The 16,448-nt window shown below is 37.7% G+C and overlaps 2 long non-coding RNA genes across 2 annotated transcripts in view; one reads left to right on the plus strand and one right to left on the minus strand.

Moving 5' to 3' along the window:
• Window positions 1-8,807: 8,807 nt before the first annotated feature.
• LOC109135607 (uncharacterized) overlaps window positions 8,808-16,448 on the minus strand; it is a 39,028-nt gene continuing 31,387 nt past the window's right edge. Inside the window, exons 3-4 of the long non-coding RNA XR_008970412.1 lie at window positions 10,027-10,092; window positions 8,808-9,038 (exon numbers count right to left, since the gene is read on the minus strand). This is a non-coding gene — a long non-coding RNA (uncharacterized LOC109135607). The remainder of the gene's footprint in view (window positions 9,039-10,026; window positions 10,093-16,448) is intronic.
• LOC130592188 (uncharacterized) lies at window positions 15,595-16,442 on the plus strand. Its single transcript, XR_008970413.1, has 3 exons — window positions 15,595-15,714; window positions 15,828-15,878; window positions 16,404-16,442. It is a non-coding gene; the product is annotated as an uncharacterized LOC130592188 (long non-coding RNA).

The raw sequence follows: 16,448 nt of genomic DNA on the forward strand, positions 1-16,448 counted from the left end.
GGATTATTTATATAATAATCACCCTATGGTTTACCCACTTTGAAATAACCACCTTATATATATATATATATATATATATATATATAGGGTTGGGTTCTAGTGATAACCCTCTTATGGTGAGAACCGTGAGAACCACTTAAAATGAACAAAAACTTCCTAAAATGAACAAAAAAAGTAACAAATGAGCAGAAACATAAATAAACAGAAATATTAAGTTTCAAAAACGTAAAATGTACAAAAATATAAAAGAAGAAAACGTAAAAAAAAGCATAAAAAGTTCAATGAGAAAAAAAATAAAATGAGCAAAACATAAAATGAGCAAAAACGTTGATATGAGCAACGAGACAGAGATTGTTAAATGAGCAAAACCATAAAAATAAGTGAAACAAAAAAATGAGCAAAATGTTATGAAATGATCAAAATCTTCGTAAAATGAGGAAAAATGAGTGGTTCTCACGGTTCTCACCATAAGGGTGGTTCTCATATGAACTTAAACATATATATATATATATATATATTTTTAACACCTTAACTTTACTAACTTTTCAAATTTCTCCACCATTTAACGTTTTCCGTATATTTTTCCATCCAACGTGGCCTAACATATTTTTGACAAAAATAGGATTTCATTGGAAATAGAAAGCGATGAGGCTACATATATTTTCTTAGAAATCTAATTCCAACCCAAATACATAACACCTTAGAACTAATTACATCGCATATTCGAACAACAATAGCCTTAATAAAAAACTTCATTTGAAACAATACAACTTGTGAGTTAGCACTGATTCGCCTTAAGATCCACTGATGTATAGTCGATTAGGTGAAAATACTTAGTTGGTGCTCTATAAACTTACAATGATTATGAAACCCTAGATGTTCATTCCTCACCAAACGAACAATCAAAGAAATTAATTTTCTAAGCGAACTGCAATTAGCAAATTTTAATCTTTCATAAGGGAAGAGAATAAAGTCATACTCCAACCTCTTTGTAAAGGAGAGAACAAACTCAAAAATTGGAAAGAGAACTCTCATAAAGAGAGAAGAATGAAGATTATTAAAAACTAAACAATTGAAAACTAAGAAATTAAAGGAATTAAACTACACTAAACTAAACTGAATTGAACTACACTAAACTGAACTAAACTTTAACTGAACTAAACTGAACAGAACTGAACTAAACCAAACTAAACTGAATTGAAAATAAGTCCAAAACGACAGGTTCTTAATATAATTTATTGTCCAAATTATGTGCAATTTAATTGTATTTCCACTTTATTTTTGTTTTTCGGTGGATGGATCTATTTGTGATGTTTCATGATTTTTCGAGTCTTATACTACAAAAATAGTGAAGAAATTGCAATAAGATTTACTATAACTAAATTTTACATTTGTCGAACACGCTGAATATGGAGGCATAGAGCTACATGATTTCATATCATTAATAAATTATCTCCCATAATTACTATAGACATCTCATCATGTCTCCCCATTTAAGGGTCCAGTGATTGAACATACTGCGATATTCGTTGGTGCGACCAACAGAAGAGCAATCCGAAGAGTCACCCAAAATCAATTTAAAGTGTGTTTGAAATCTTATTCTAACCAATTAATTATTCATGATAATTAATTGTATTTTAAACCAATAAAATATTTGAATTATTCCATTTAAAATATTATAAAAGCCCAATTATTTATTTATTATTTGTAATAAATATTTTAATAAATGCAATTCAGATTTTTATTTCGCAAAACTCAATCTCCGGATTTTAAGAAATATGAAATATCTTCTAAAATGCGTTTAAGGAAAGAAGGCTGACAAATGAGCTAGATACCAGGATGTTCGCCTAGCGCGCCATGTGCGCCCAACACATCGGCCGAGTTGTGTCAGGCACGCTAATCTGCGCCTGACATGTGGATCGAAGGGAGGGCTAATGCTCCCCATGTTGTCTGAGTGGGTGCCCTTTGGTATTTAGCCATATTTGGCCAAGTATAAGAGTTGCTCGACAGAGGAGTGTGGACATCCAGCTGGCCGTGTGGGTTGGACGCCACTTGGATGAGGGCTAATGTGCCCCATGTTGTCCTAGTGGGTGCCAATTGGTATTCAATCATATTTGGCTAAGTATGAATGTGGCTCGGTAGAGGAGTGGGGACTTTCAGCTAGTTGAGTGGGTCAGACGCCAATCGGATGGGGCTAATGAGCCCCATGATGTCCGAGTGGGTGCCAATTGGTACTTAGCCATATTTGTAAGTATGAAAGTGACTCGGTAGAGGACAGGGGACTTCTAGCTGACCGAGTGGGTCAGACACCACTCAGATTGGGGATAATGAGCCTCATGCTGTCCGAGTGGGTGTTGATTGATACTTAGTCATATTTGGCTAAGTATGAAAGCGACTCGGTAGAGGAGTGGGGACATCCAACTGACCGAGTGGATCGAATGCCACTCGAATTGGGGCAATAATGAGCCACATGCTGTTCGAGTGGGTGTCAATTGGTACAAAGCCATATTTGGCTAAGTACGAAAGCGGTTCGGCTGAGGAGTGGGACTTTCAGCTTGCAAAGGGGGTTGAACGCCACTCGTATGGGGGATAATGAACCCCATGCTGTCCGGTTGGGTGCCAATTGACACCTGTGTTTTCAGGGATAGAAGGTAGTGGTTATTTGGCCTAAACGGATGTATTCGACCCCAAATGCCACATGGTAGTCTCGATACTTGGGGGTTTGGGTCACTTTTAATCAAGAGCTGACTAGAAACAATGTTGGGAGTTTTTGACGTTTTGCCTCCCTTAGGCCTTGAATTCTGACGTTTCATCTCCATAGGGACTTAATACTTAGATTTAACTGGTTTATTTGGGCCTCTCAAAGAGCTCATCAAGGTGACACGGGGAGATTGTCATTGCGTGTTTCTCGAGGTGTGCCTATATATATGAGTGAGGAGAGAGAAACTACGATTGTAGACACATAATCGTGTCTCCCCATTTAAGGATCCAATCATGAAACATGCAAAAAATAAAAATTCAAAATGCGAAAGAAAAAAGCAAAAGCAAAAGCAAAAGAAAACGCACGGGGAAAAAAATGCAAAAAAGAAAAAGGCAAAGGCAAAGGCAAAGAAATAAAAAGTCAACCTTGGGGACTTGCACACAAGTTTTACCCCTCATTCAAATCCTCCAACCCATCAAAACCTTAGCCTATATAATTCAAATCCATGATCCTACCTTAGCCCATCCAATTAAATCTTCATCAAACCTAAAGTCTTTAACTTTCATCAACCCTCACTCCTTATTCAAGGTATGTCCAAGCCCGCTAGGCTGAAAACCCGAAAGAGCGGCCTAGGCAAAAGTTAGGGTACAAAAAAAATCAGATCTAGAACTATAAATGGTCTCATTCCGAAAGGATACGTAGGAATCCTCATCTCGATGTCTGGCCGCTGCAATAAAATAAAATAAATCAAGTTCTATGTTTTGATTTTCTAGAGTTCAGAAGCATAATGTCTTTCTAGATCCCATCATAGACTCGAGTCTGCACCTTTCCTTTTCAAAGCCTTTTCCCACCTACATTCATTTAAGTCACAAATTCAAACTTTTTATTTTTCAATCCAAACTCTCCGACAATTCCATGGTCTCTAGCGATATCTGACTTTGCCTGTATCAACTCACCAAAGAAGAATCCCCAATGAACAATTTTCAACGTTCAAGACAGATCAACTACATTTCAATATTAGATCAAGTACATTTCAATTAAGGCTCAAACCTAATTCAAGGCAAGCTCACCCAAAGTGGGGGCTTCCTATATATGTGGCGGTGCCTCCAAGTCGAATAAAACTCTCGAAAAGTTGTAATCCGTGGACCTCATTTTACGAACCCCAAATATTTATTAAAAGCGATTTTCGAAAATCATTCTTTTCAAGCCTGATCATTCTATCATTCTACACATCTTCTAACCTTGCAAAATCCTAACCTTGCATTGCAACCTTGCAAAACCCTAACCTTGCGTTGCATTTTATACATCCTAGTCTTGTATAACCCTGACCTTGCATGACGTGTCAACCCTTAGCTTTGCATAACCTTAATCCTTGAATTGCATCTCATGCATCCTTAGAGAGTTTAAGTTTGCATTATTGCATCATTATCTACTCTATCTGAGTTGTTTGCACCTATCTCCTAACATCTTTCCCTGCAGGTAATCAGATTGCTTAAAGCTATTGTCCTGCATAATAACTTTGTTTTGCAGAGACCGACGAATATAGATTAGTTCTAAACTGAAGAGTGTTTTGAATCATTTTCCGTCTCGACACCGTATACTTTGACTGTCAATTTCCTGAACCTCGATCAATGTGGGGGCTTCTGTAGATACATAATTGTGTATCCCCATGTAAGAATCCAATAATGAAACATACCGCGGTATTAGTCGGTGCGATCCAACGGTAGAGCAATCTAACACTGTAGAATAAATGATTATTGCTGCGGTCATTTAATGGCCTATTGCGGTTTCGCCGCGCAGCAATTAAGGGGGAAGCAATAGATAATAAATATATTGTTGCGGTTTTAAATCGCAGCAATATTTGAACATATTGCTGCGGTTTTTGGGTAAAACCGCATCAATATATATATTTTATATCAGATTCATAAAGTATATTGCTGCTGTTTTTCCGAAAAACCGCAGCAATATACTGAATATAATAATTAAAAATAGACATATTACTGCGGTTTGTTGGAAAAACCGTAGCAATAGGTACAAGTGTAAGCAAATTTTTTTTTTGCATTTTACCCTTAGAATCGAAAGATAAAAAAAATTCAAAGAAATAGCAAAAAATCAAAAACTTCCACCATAAAATGAAACTAACAAAAAAAAACAACAATAAGAAAACTGAACAAAAAAACGAAAATGAAACTAATGAAGAAAAAAAATCCGAAATACAGAAAAATTACAAACGAAAATAAGATAATTATACTAAACAAACAAATCTGAAACAATAAAAACAATAAAAAGTCCCATCAACAACATTCAACTAAAATATCAACCTCTACAAAATTTAACTATAAAATTTAAGTAAAAATACAAATAAATAATACGTACAAAATAAAATATTCATGCAACGAACAATTGTCGGCAACCAAAAAAACAATAATAAAATATCCGAGCAGTTTGTCGCATCAACAAAATCGTCGGCAACCAACGTCGCAGCGAACAAAATTGCCAGCAACCACTCGCCCAGATCTGAAAATCCAACAAGGAGTTCGTCGCAGTTCGCACAGACAAAATCGATGTATTTAGAGGACCATCCGAGTCCAGATCTGAAAATCCTCGCAGTTTGTCGCACAAACAAAATCGAACTCCACGAAATCAAACACGTTAAAAGAGGCCGAACACCGGCAGAACACCGGCACGAAATCGAACTAATGAGAGGCGTGAAAGAAAATTGATGAGAGGGAGAGGAAGAGGCGTGAAAGAAAATTGAACTGATGAGATGCGTGAGGCTGAAGTGATGAGAGGGAGAGAGAGAGGCGTGAGGCTGAACTGATGCGGGGGAGAGGAGTGAAATAAGGTTGAAACCCTAAATGAATGCTTTTTATATTAATTTAAAAGCATATTGCTGCGGTTTATGGTAGGAACTGCAGCAATAGATCCAAATAATATTTTTTTATATTATTTTAATATATTGCTGCGGTTTCTGCCGAAAACGACAGCAATATGTTTGGTCAAATGATAAAAAAATTTCAAAAAATTTCCTCTAAAACCATATTGCTACTGTTTTCAGCAAAAACCGTAGCAATATGGTTATATTATATTTTTCTTTTTCCTTTTACGTGATATATTGTTGCGTATGGGTAAAATTGCAGCAATAAACAATTATTCTACTAGTGTAAACAACTACTCCAAAAATTGTGTTTCGAAATAATATTCTAAAGTCCAATTAATTATTCATGATAATTAATTATACTTGAGCCCAATTCTTGGAAAATCCCAATTAGTTGATAATTAATTGATTTATTTTAATAAATAAATATTTTCAAAAGATATTTTTTATAATTTCAAAGCATTTTCTATCCCGTAAAACCAGATATCCGTAATTAAAGGGATAAAAGAAATCTTTTAAATGCAGTTTTAAACAAAGCTGGCGAAGGCTCACCAGGAGCCACTCTGGTGTGCCTAGCGACCAACCTACGCCTGGCTCAGGACCTTGTGCCTGGTGCACAATTGTGCGTCAGGCACAAGTCTGTCCACTTGTGTCAGGTGCACTAATCTGCACCTGGCATGTGGTTTCCTGACTCATTCTAAGTCTTGTGTCAAGCGCAGGTATCTGCGTGAGACGCGAAGTTTCTTTCTTATCTTTTTCAAAATGTGTGCCATATGTACGCTTTTTATTGGGCATGTCGAGTCATGCGTCTGACACGTCAGCGGCGCCAAGCGCAACAGGCACGTGAGGCACAATATCGTTCTGCCTATAATTACTCTTGATTTTCCGAATCGAGGACCATTTTTCATTATTATTTTACGAATAAAAAATTCCTTATGAATACTTACGAAAACAAATTCTCTCAAACACTTACAATACTTTCAATCTATTCCTAATTTCTGCGTTCTTGGTTCCACGATTGCTCCGCCTAAAGGTCGTTGTGCTTTTCAATCTAAACCGCATAAGTATAATAATGAGGATCCTTGAATAAATTCTTCATTTTTATATTGAAGTTACTAATTATTTCTTTTCTGATGTAGCTAATATAAAAATCATGTCGTTGTACATTCTAATCTCTTTTATATACTTTATTTCATATTTTATCTATTCATGCCTATGTATATTATGTGTGCCTGATCATTCTATGAATATTATATGATTGTTCTGTGTTAATGCTTTTATCACCCACATGTTATTCATGCTAATCAAATATCTAAAGAATTGTTCTAATATTAATCAGATTAATTTGGACAACCTGCTAGGTTCCTCTGTAAATTGATTGCATAATAACTTGTCATTAAAAAATAGTATTTTTATGTGTTTCCTGAACCAATCTAGACTAAATATTTTTAGGGTGTATAAAAATATTATATGATTATTATTTGCCGTAAAATCTATAATGAATCGATTATTTAGTAAAGGCTAGCTATGGGCAATATAGTTCATGATTGTATTGTACCTTCACCCCTGAACTCAATCTTTGGTTAATTTTGACCATCTATGGAGTCATGACGGGAAAATCTACATTGGCATAAGTCCCTAATTTGTCCCTACGATTTTTCCATATCCAATTAGGTTTATGATTCTTCATAAATAGAATTGTTTGCACTTCTTTCAAAATAATTTTCAATAAAACCTTAACAACAGAGAAGTCAAATATAATACGCGCTCACACCGCATAGGCGAAATAAAAACACGCCTACATGGATCATTTTCTCATTTCTCAAATTCTTCTCTCTCAAAAGTCTTTCAATCTTCTCAAGTTCAATTTCTGCAGTTTCTTCATCCGACCAGGTATGCTTCTAATTTTAATTTAGTTTCTTTTCTTTCAATAAGTCTCGATCGAATCCCTTGTCTATAAATAATGGGAGATTCGTCCGAGAAGGTGACCCACCCCCACCTCACCTCCCTACAAACTTCTCGAGGAGGTGAGGGGTGTAGGAAAACGTTGGTGTCGACTTTAATAAGTTGTCTTGACCCCAGTGCTTGGTATAATTGAGCGACTCAGTGCCAGATTTAATATCAGGTTCGCCGGCTCACTAACGGAGCAGGAGGTAAGCGGTTGCGAGCCTCAATAGTGATGAAAGGGGGAGGCGGTGGAGGTTCGTCTCTAGGAAGGAGATTCAGAGGTGGTTGCAAGGGTTAGGGTTTGGTTTCAATGAGAGATTCTTGTGTATTTTTTTTTTTTCGTTTTCTCTATCTAGGAGTATCTAGCATCTTTTGGAGCAGTTTTAGAAGTAGTCTCATATATCACAACAACAAGAACAATATATACGTATCATAGTGTATTATATTAAAAAAAATTGAATAAAAAAGTAAAATATTTCAAGGAAACCGGTTTTACTTGGAAGCAGTCTCTTATTTCACAACAACTTTTTTAATTTGTCAAATAGTTAAACTTAAGAGACTAGTTTTAGATAATCAATGGTTTCCTATATTTAAGAGATGGGTTAATAACCTCAACCGGTCTCCTATATGTAGTTTCTTTGGTCATTTTTGTAGTAGTGTCTTCCGAGCGCTCCATCGTTAGTGGAGGAGGAGTCCTAAGGCATCATTCCCTACCATTAGGAGGTGTCCCTAGCCTATTCCTCCTCGAGGAGTTACTTATAAAATACTTGTCTGATGGGGTAGTTAGGGTAGCCATGCAGAAGGACGAAGGCAAGGCGTCGACTTCAGGCCAACTAGAGTACCCAGATTTGGATCCGAAAGGAGGACCGGGTATTTTCCTCCTCCTTCTTGAGTCAATGAAGGCCTTGAAGAAGGATCTTCGGGGTACGAGCGCCAAGTTTCTAATAAAGGACCCCTTCAATTTGGTCCGACCGGAGGCTCATCACACATTCCTTACTCCTCCCTTGGGTCATACTGCGGTTTATTATATAGAGATGGATACGGGGCTTCGGTTTCCCTTGTCACCCTTTGTCAAGGAGATCCTGAACTCCTACAACCGATCACTTAGCCAGATTTCTCCAAATTCATGGGGAAGCATCCTCACCGTTCAAAATCTCTACGAGTGTAACTCCCCGATAATTCTCTCTTTCCCAAAATTTATTTTAAATATAAAACTTAGAGATCAACAAAGCATTATCGCCCATGTAATAACGTATCGACTTATTCATAATTTTGCAGCGAAAAAACATAATAAATAACTTTAGAATTGAAATTTAAATAACAACAAAGTCAACTTCAAAAGTCAACCAATAACGTCAACGAACTAACTTAAAATCAAACCAACTGTAAAATATATAAACTAATGTACGATAAATAAATAATAAACTACACAAGCTCTCCATTTTCGAACTGAATGATGCATCATTTTCAAACCTAGCTTGTAGATGACAATGCACTATTGATCTAGAAAGTCTGCTCACCAAAATGGATCATCACGGGATCAATAAGGCATAGCCATGATCAACATACACAAACAAAAGTACGTGATTAGCATAATAAATAAATATACAATCCTAACTTGATATTAATAAATAGTAAACAGGGATAAACAATAACATAATAACTTGCAGATAACTTTTATTGAACTTAAACTTTAACAACATTCTTATTACTTCAAACAGAATAGTCACTAGACTGAGTTGTCTAACTAAACCAGGCTTCCCTTTAGAAGATGAAATGCGGGTGCAACCCGTATTCCCATGACCTACGATATCAATGAAACTTTCAAAATAAGTGATTAATCTGATCCCGGAAAAAGCCATGGCATGCTCACCATGTACCCCAATATTGTTCGTCTAATACTTCAGACGTGCACTAGTCTAAAGCCTATTATTATTCAAGTTTCACTTTACGTGATTTACCATTTATTACTTGTTATAACACACAAGCAGCACAAATAATACATTATCAAACAATCACAACTTTTATTTTTATCTTAGGATTAGATAAGTGATCACACAACTTACAACCCAAGATTAATTCCTTCTTTAATCCAACCTTCCTTATTTGTTGAACCCACCCACCAACCAACTTACCTTTAAAAGGTATAAAAATATCAACTTACTATAAGGCCCTCGATCTTCATAGAGTAGTGAAATAATAATACAAGGGAACAACATGATTCAATCATGATTCATACCAATATATATATTAATTTCCCCATGTTAAATAATAAAATAAAGTTCCCCTACTAACATCCTTGCATCAATTTTCCATACAAACATGATATAAATCTCATAATAAATCTCAAAATTAACATGTTCGCACGTCATAAAACATGCAAAATCCGACAAAATAGCAATCATATATGAACTCAACATAGTTCTTATACATGATACTACATAACTTTCCTTCTTAATATCATGATACTGCATCAATCAATACATAGATATGTACGTACCTTGTGTAAACAAACTGATAGGCCACTTTAACAGTCTTAAAAGTCGCCTAGAGAGAAACTCTCCGCCTAAAAAAACCAATATAAATTCATAATCAATACTTAAATAATTTACGGCAACTTGAAAATACTTTAATCATCCTTTTAAAATATTTAAAAGTTGTTTCCAAAACTTCAATTACTAATACTTCATAGCATAGTACTATCGTACTAGTTATTAAAATCTTTAAAACTCCATCAATTATATCCTTTTTACAATCCAACAACATATAATCTGTTAAAAATCCCTTTAAACATACTTAAATTTATAAGAATGATAAATTTCATAGATTATAAAATACTAGTATGATTTTCCAATCTTTAACACCCTAAAAATCCATGCTTTGATAATTAAAAATCCAATCTAAACATAATGAATAAATGTGAATATTTATTTCTCCAATACATAAATTATATAATCTTAGATTCATAATCAAATCATCAACCTAAAGCTTCTAAACATAATCAAATTAAAAACACAATCTTTAAATTAAACTTGAGGAGGAAGAAAGTTAATCAAACCAAAACAAAGGAAGGAAGAACAAGGGTGCACCAGCGGTGGGGGACGACTACAGGTGGCGGAAGTCAGCGGTGGTTCAATTGAGGAGGGGAGATTACTTGTTGAAGAAGAAAGCGTTGCTAGGGAAGAAAGAAAGAAACAAAATTGTGAGAGAGAAAGGAAGGAAAGACCGCCGGTTATGAAGAGTGAGGAGAGAGAAAATTTATGTGTGGGGAAAAGTTATGGGTTTAATGAATTTATATAAGTGTTTTTCTTGTGGGCGTAGGAAAAGGTAATTGGGCTTAAATAGAGTTTAATGATGAGTAAAACTGATGTTTGAATCTCCTAACACAATTAGAAGTCCTTTTCCTAATCTAAATAGTGCGTGGGTTCCTCAAGCCCATTTAGACTCCTTATTCAAATCCAAAAAGTATTTCAAATATTTTTCAAAGCATGCCTAAATAAAATATTGTAATTTATATAAATCCTTAAAATAATTCCTTTGACTTTCACATAGTGAACCTTTTAAAGAAATAAATTATTTTCAAATTTGATAGAAGGATTTGTGAGTCCATGCAAAATTCTTGGAACGATGACCTTAATCAACGTCCGCGAAGTGGATCGCTCGCCAGTTCATAAATTTATGAGGGATTACATTGAATATTGGGAGTGTTGCCCCCTTACTTCATTGAGTAACATGTACAAACTGGTCGAGATGATGGACGGGGATAATGACCCGAGTTGGTGGAGCTTCCAGGTCTGAAGGGTATATCGGACCGTGACTCATCTACCAACTTCTCAAAAGGGATTCCAAAGGGAGTTTGATTTTGTTTACTATGACAGGGATTGGGGGATACCGACTGTCTGGCTGGAGTCCGAGCCGCGGTCTGAACTGAATTTTCGAGTCCCTGATCTTAATGACGAAGAAGAAGCGGCAGCCTACTATATGCAGATCGAGTCTAAGATCGTTAACGGGGTGAAAAATTTATTGCCGGCAATTGGCTACCCATCTGCCATTTATTCAAGAACGAACACTTTTTGTCTGCCATGGGTCTAAGCTCGGCTTTTTCGAAAACCAATTTACTGAGGGGGTCCAGTTTACGGTCGAAATTGTTGTGTATGTTGCTATTCTTTTTGTTTAACTTTTCTCCTTATTTTTGCAGCTCACTCGTTAGCTTATTTCCTCGAGTCGAATCCTTAAATGGCCGAGCGACTGAATTTTATGGCTTTGAAAGCGGCCCGACTAAGGGCAGAGATCACGTCCAAGGTCATGAAGAAGCCGATTGTGCCTAAGGTATGATTTCTTTCCAAGCTCCATTATGTTATCCTTTATGTATTTAGTTAAGTTTTTCGCAACAGTTGCATGGCAAGCTGAAGCCAAAAAGAGGAAAAAGCGCTCTGCTGATAAGATCGCTCAGACCAAGAAGGCTCTAGCTAAGGCAAAGCGAGAGGCTACCAAGAAAGCCAAGTCATCTGATAAGGCCAAGAGTGCGTTAATCTCCTTATACTCTTCCGACTTCAAGTCTTGGGGAAGTCCTGAGTATACTCCCTAATCCCCTAGTCTTGAACTGAGGGAGGGGGTCCATTCAATGAGGTGGCCGCTTCTGTTCTTTTCAGCGAGCTTTGTTGCTCACAGAAGAACAAGAGGTTATCCAAGGCTTTGGAAGTCATCTACACATCAATCGACTGGGAGCATATCAACTCCACCCTTAGGAAAAATGAAACTAATGGGCTCTACCACTTATGATTCGATGTGAGTTTTTTTTATGTTACTTGCCTTTGTTATGTTTCTTACTCATGATTCTAACATTATTTTAGTTGGCAGTTCTCCACCCTGATGACCACTGTGGCTTAGAACCGACAGACTTGGTGTGAGGAGGTGGAGGATTTGAGGGAGAAGTCCAGGAAGCAATTCACTAAGCTTTATGACACACAAGAGGCTAAGCAAATCACCGAGTCAAAGCTCGATGATGCCGAGAAAGACATAGAGAAGGACCAGAATGACTTATGGGACGAGCAGGACGGTTGGAAGCAGGAGAAGGTCGACCTTCTCCTTACCCGCGACTCGACTTTTACTGCTAAAGGCGACGCTGAGACCAAGTTGGCTTTGGCTGAATCGGATTTGGTCGACACCCGTAGCAAGCTGGAGGCTGTTTAGGAGAAGGTTGCCTATAGGCTGAAGATAGGGTCGCTCGGTTAGAAGAGAGCAGTGGTGTGCCCAGTGGCAAACTACCCGGGATTGTGAGGACTTCAATGCTGAGGTGGGCCACAAGGTTCATAAGATGGGCGGATACGAAGCCTTGGAGCCGCTGAAGGGGGTGTTAGTTAAATCTCATCCCTCACTCGCCTGAAATGACGTCTAGTTGAGGTACCAAGAAGCCTATGACGCTGAGGTTGCTGAGATTCATCAAAATATGAACCTGGAGGAGCACGAGGATGATGCTGCTGCTGAGGCCGATCAAGGTGCTGAGAAGGCTGAGAGCGTCTCTAACATTCCCCCTCCCCCTATTTCTTAGGCCTTCTTTGTTGTCTTGGTTGCTTCTGTATTCTTTTTGCTTTTGCAATAGATTGGCTTTTTGTAAACTTTTAAATTAGATCAATGAAAATTCCTTAATCTCTATTTGTCTTTCTTTTTTGTTTGCAATATTGTTTACCCGGCTAAGTTTCACCTCAACTCTCGTAACAACTGGTTAAGTTAAATCGATTACGTGACATTATGATCTTCCGACTGGCTAAGTCTTTGTTATCCGACGAGTTAAGTTGTTTACCCAATTGCGGAGAACTTATTGACTGGTTAAGTCTTTGCGACTATTTAAGTGATCATCAACTTTGATTAATTGCAAAATTTACCGAACTACATTGGTTGGTTAAGTCTAACAGTCCAACTGGTTACAAAATGTGTCGATCTAGCTACAAATCGCTATTTATCTATTACATATTCCCGTATTGCAAGCAACAAACACTATACATAGACTCTTTTTAGGTTGTCTACATTCCAGGGAGGGGCCAGGGGTACTCCTTCCAGGGATTCCAGTCAAAATGCGCCCGGTTTGATGATTTCAGTTACTTTGTAAGGGTCGTCCCAGTTGGGTTCCAAATTTCCTTTAAGGTGTGAAAGTTATGTAGCTTCAACCTTGCGGACCACCCAGTCGTCGAGTCGGATTGGTCTGGCCTTGACTTGGTGGTTGAACTGCCGGGTGATTTGTTGCTTGTACCGAATGGAGTTTAACAAAGCATTACCCCTCGTTTCCGACAATAGATCCAAGTTAAAAGGTTCTCCTCTTTGTTCTGCTCGAAATCGTAGAAATTCAATTGGGTTGAGGGAATGTCAACCTCCATCCACTGGGAGCATTGCCTTACTCCCGTATACTAGGTTAAAGGGATAATGTCCTAAAGAACTCCTATTAGGTCGTCGACCCGCGTTCCTTTAGCGTCCTCTAAGGATCTTTTTATTCCTTTTAGGACTGTCTTGTTAGCCGACTCGGCCTATCCATTGGTCTCCGGCCTTAATACAACAAAAAACCTAGTCTGTATTCCAAATCAGGCACAATATTCACGAGTGGGTCCTGCTATTGAACTAGCATCCGTTATAAGATACCAATGCTCTTGGTACGTCGAACCTGCTGCTGATATATCTCCATATGGATGGTTGCACTTGTTTGTCGATTATGGATGAGAGTGGCTCGACCTCTGTCCACTTAGTAAAATAGTCGATTGCGACTATCAAGAATTTCCATTGTCCGAAGACTGGAGTGAATGGTCCAAGGAGGTCCATCCCCCATTTATCGAATTGCAAAACAACTTGGATTGTGGTTAGAGGGGTAGTTGCTACTATGTGAACTTCCGATTGAGTTGACAAGAGGGACATTTCTTGACTAGCTCGTGTGCATCCCCTTTTAGAGTTAGTCAGTAGTTACAAGCTCTAAGCGCTTTTCTTGCAATAGTTCTGCCTCCTTGATGACTGTCGCATGCCCCCTGATAGATTTCCCTCAGTATGTAATCTCCATCCTCGGGGTTTACACATTTGAGTAGAGGATGGGTAAAGGATTTCTTGTAGAGCTGATCTTCGTGCCATAGGAAGCACCCAGATTTCTATTTGATGACCCGCTCTGATTCTTTGTTATATTCACACAACTCCCTATCCCCTAGATACTTTACCACTTCATCCATCCATGTGGATGATCAATTCAACATCAGCTGCTCTTTGGTTTTGATACTGGGCTAATGTAAGACCTTCCACATGATGGTCTGAGGGGCTAACCCTTCAGCCGAACTGGCCATCTGAGCTAGCACTAGTGTAAAAAACAGCTTTTGCTACTTATCAAATGCTTTGGTTGATTAATCAACCCAAGCATTTGTGATACAAATGCTCGTGTGGATTAATGAACCGGAGCATTTTATACCAAATGCTCCGGTTGACTAATCAACACGAGCATTTGTGATACAAATGCTCGGGTTGATCAACGGAGCACTTGTGATAGGTAGGCACGACTTATTTTCTAATTGTTATCAAATACTTATTACTCATCCCGTCAGCCGTCCCAAATTAACCCTAACTCCTAAGTCGCCTCTCCCTCCCAACTCCCAATTCCTTCGCATCCTCCACCACTCAGCCGTCCTCCGTCGTCCCTCCCTCCCTCCCTCCGCCGGATTTCAATTGAACTCGCTTCGCACAAGTCCCTGGCCGCCGTTCGAAGTCTGCCGCAGTTCGAAGTCCCTGGCGGTTGCTGCTTCCACCACAGTTTAGGTTCAATCGAGTTCGAAGTCTGCCGCCGTTGCTGCTTCCACCACAGTTCACCGGCTGCAGTTCAATCGAGCATTTGATCCCTCAGGTTTCTTTCTTTCTCTCTCCAAATATTTATGTGAAACACCCTAAATTAGCAATTTTTGTACTAGTGTCCCTAATGATATCCGTGATTAAATTGTTTTAACACCGATAGCTTTGAAATTAGGGTTTCTGTTTGTTTTATGGTTCGTGAAATTAGGGATTAGGACTTGCAGTGGCTAATTTTGTTGATTCTTAGTAATTTTATCACTTGATCTTGATGCCTGAAAACCCTGATTTCGTGGAAATGTTGGTGCAGCAGTAGCAACAGAAGATCTAAAGATAAGCCTAATTCTTGCTTTCTCTCTCCTTGTTTTCAGATCTAAAGGTAACCCTAATTCTGTCGCCTCTTTTCTGTAGATTTCTTATTGCTTCACCCAATTTATTGCATAATATTGTAAATTCATATACTAATATGTAACTTATGTTGTTGATTGTTAGGAAATTCATTATAGTGGATCAACTAGGTTACATTAGAACTTTCGATATAAGGTATGATATCATTAACTCATTTTTTCAGTGGTAATATTATTTTTTTGGCTATAAAGGTTGCTGCAAGTCATCGAATAATTGACAAATCAATAACAATGGATTGGGTTTTTGATTGATTAATGTAAGTAGTTGAATTAGAGAGTGATAAGACAGTGACTTATTATGTGTTTAAGTGTTCTGTCTTTTTTTATTTTCTTTGATTTTTGACATTTTAATTGGAATACATATGAAGTGTCATAAGATTCGCCCTCATTTTTGAGTTTCTCTGCTCAATGTCATCGTCATTTTGGCTTGAGAGAGAAGAACCTCTGTCGATTATTTTCCCCAAAGATTTGTCCGAGGTTTCCTTCTTTCGATGATTCTATCTTTTTTTGAGTTTCTCTGCTCAATGTCATCGTCATTTTGGGTTGAGAGAGAAGAACCTCTGTCGATTATTTGCCCTAAAGATTTTTCCGAGGTTTCCGTCTGAGTATCATAAGCCTGTGACTGACAGAGCTGTTGATATCTATATATCTATTTCTGCAGGGGATACATCAGGTCAATTAGAACTCTTTTTGGATCTCCATCTTC

Source organism: Beta vulgaris, chromosome 7, assembly GCF_026745355.1.
Source record: "Beta vulgaris subsp. vulgaris cultivar EL10 chromosome 7, EL10.2, whole genome shotgun sequence".
NCBI classification, from domain to species: Eukaryota; Viridiplantae; Streptophyta; class Magnoliopsida; order Caryophyllales; family Amaranthaceae; genus Beta; species Beta vulgaris.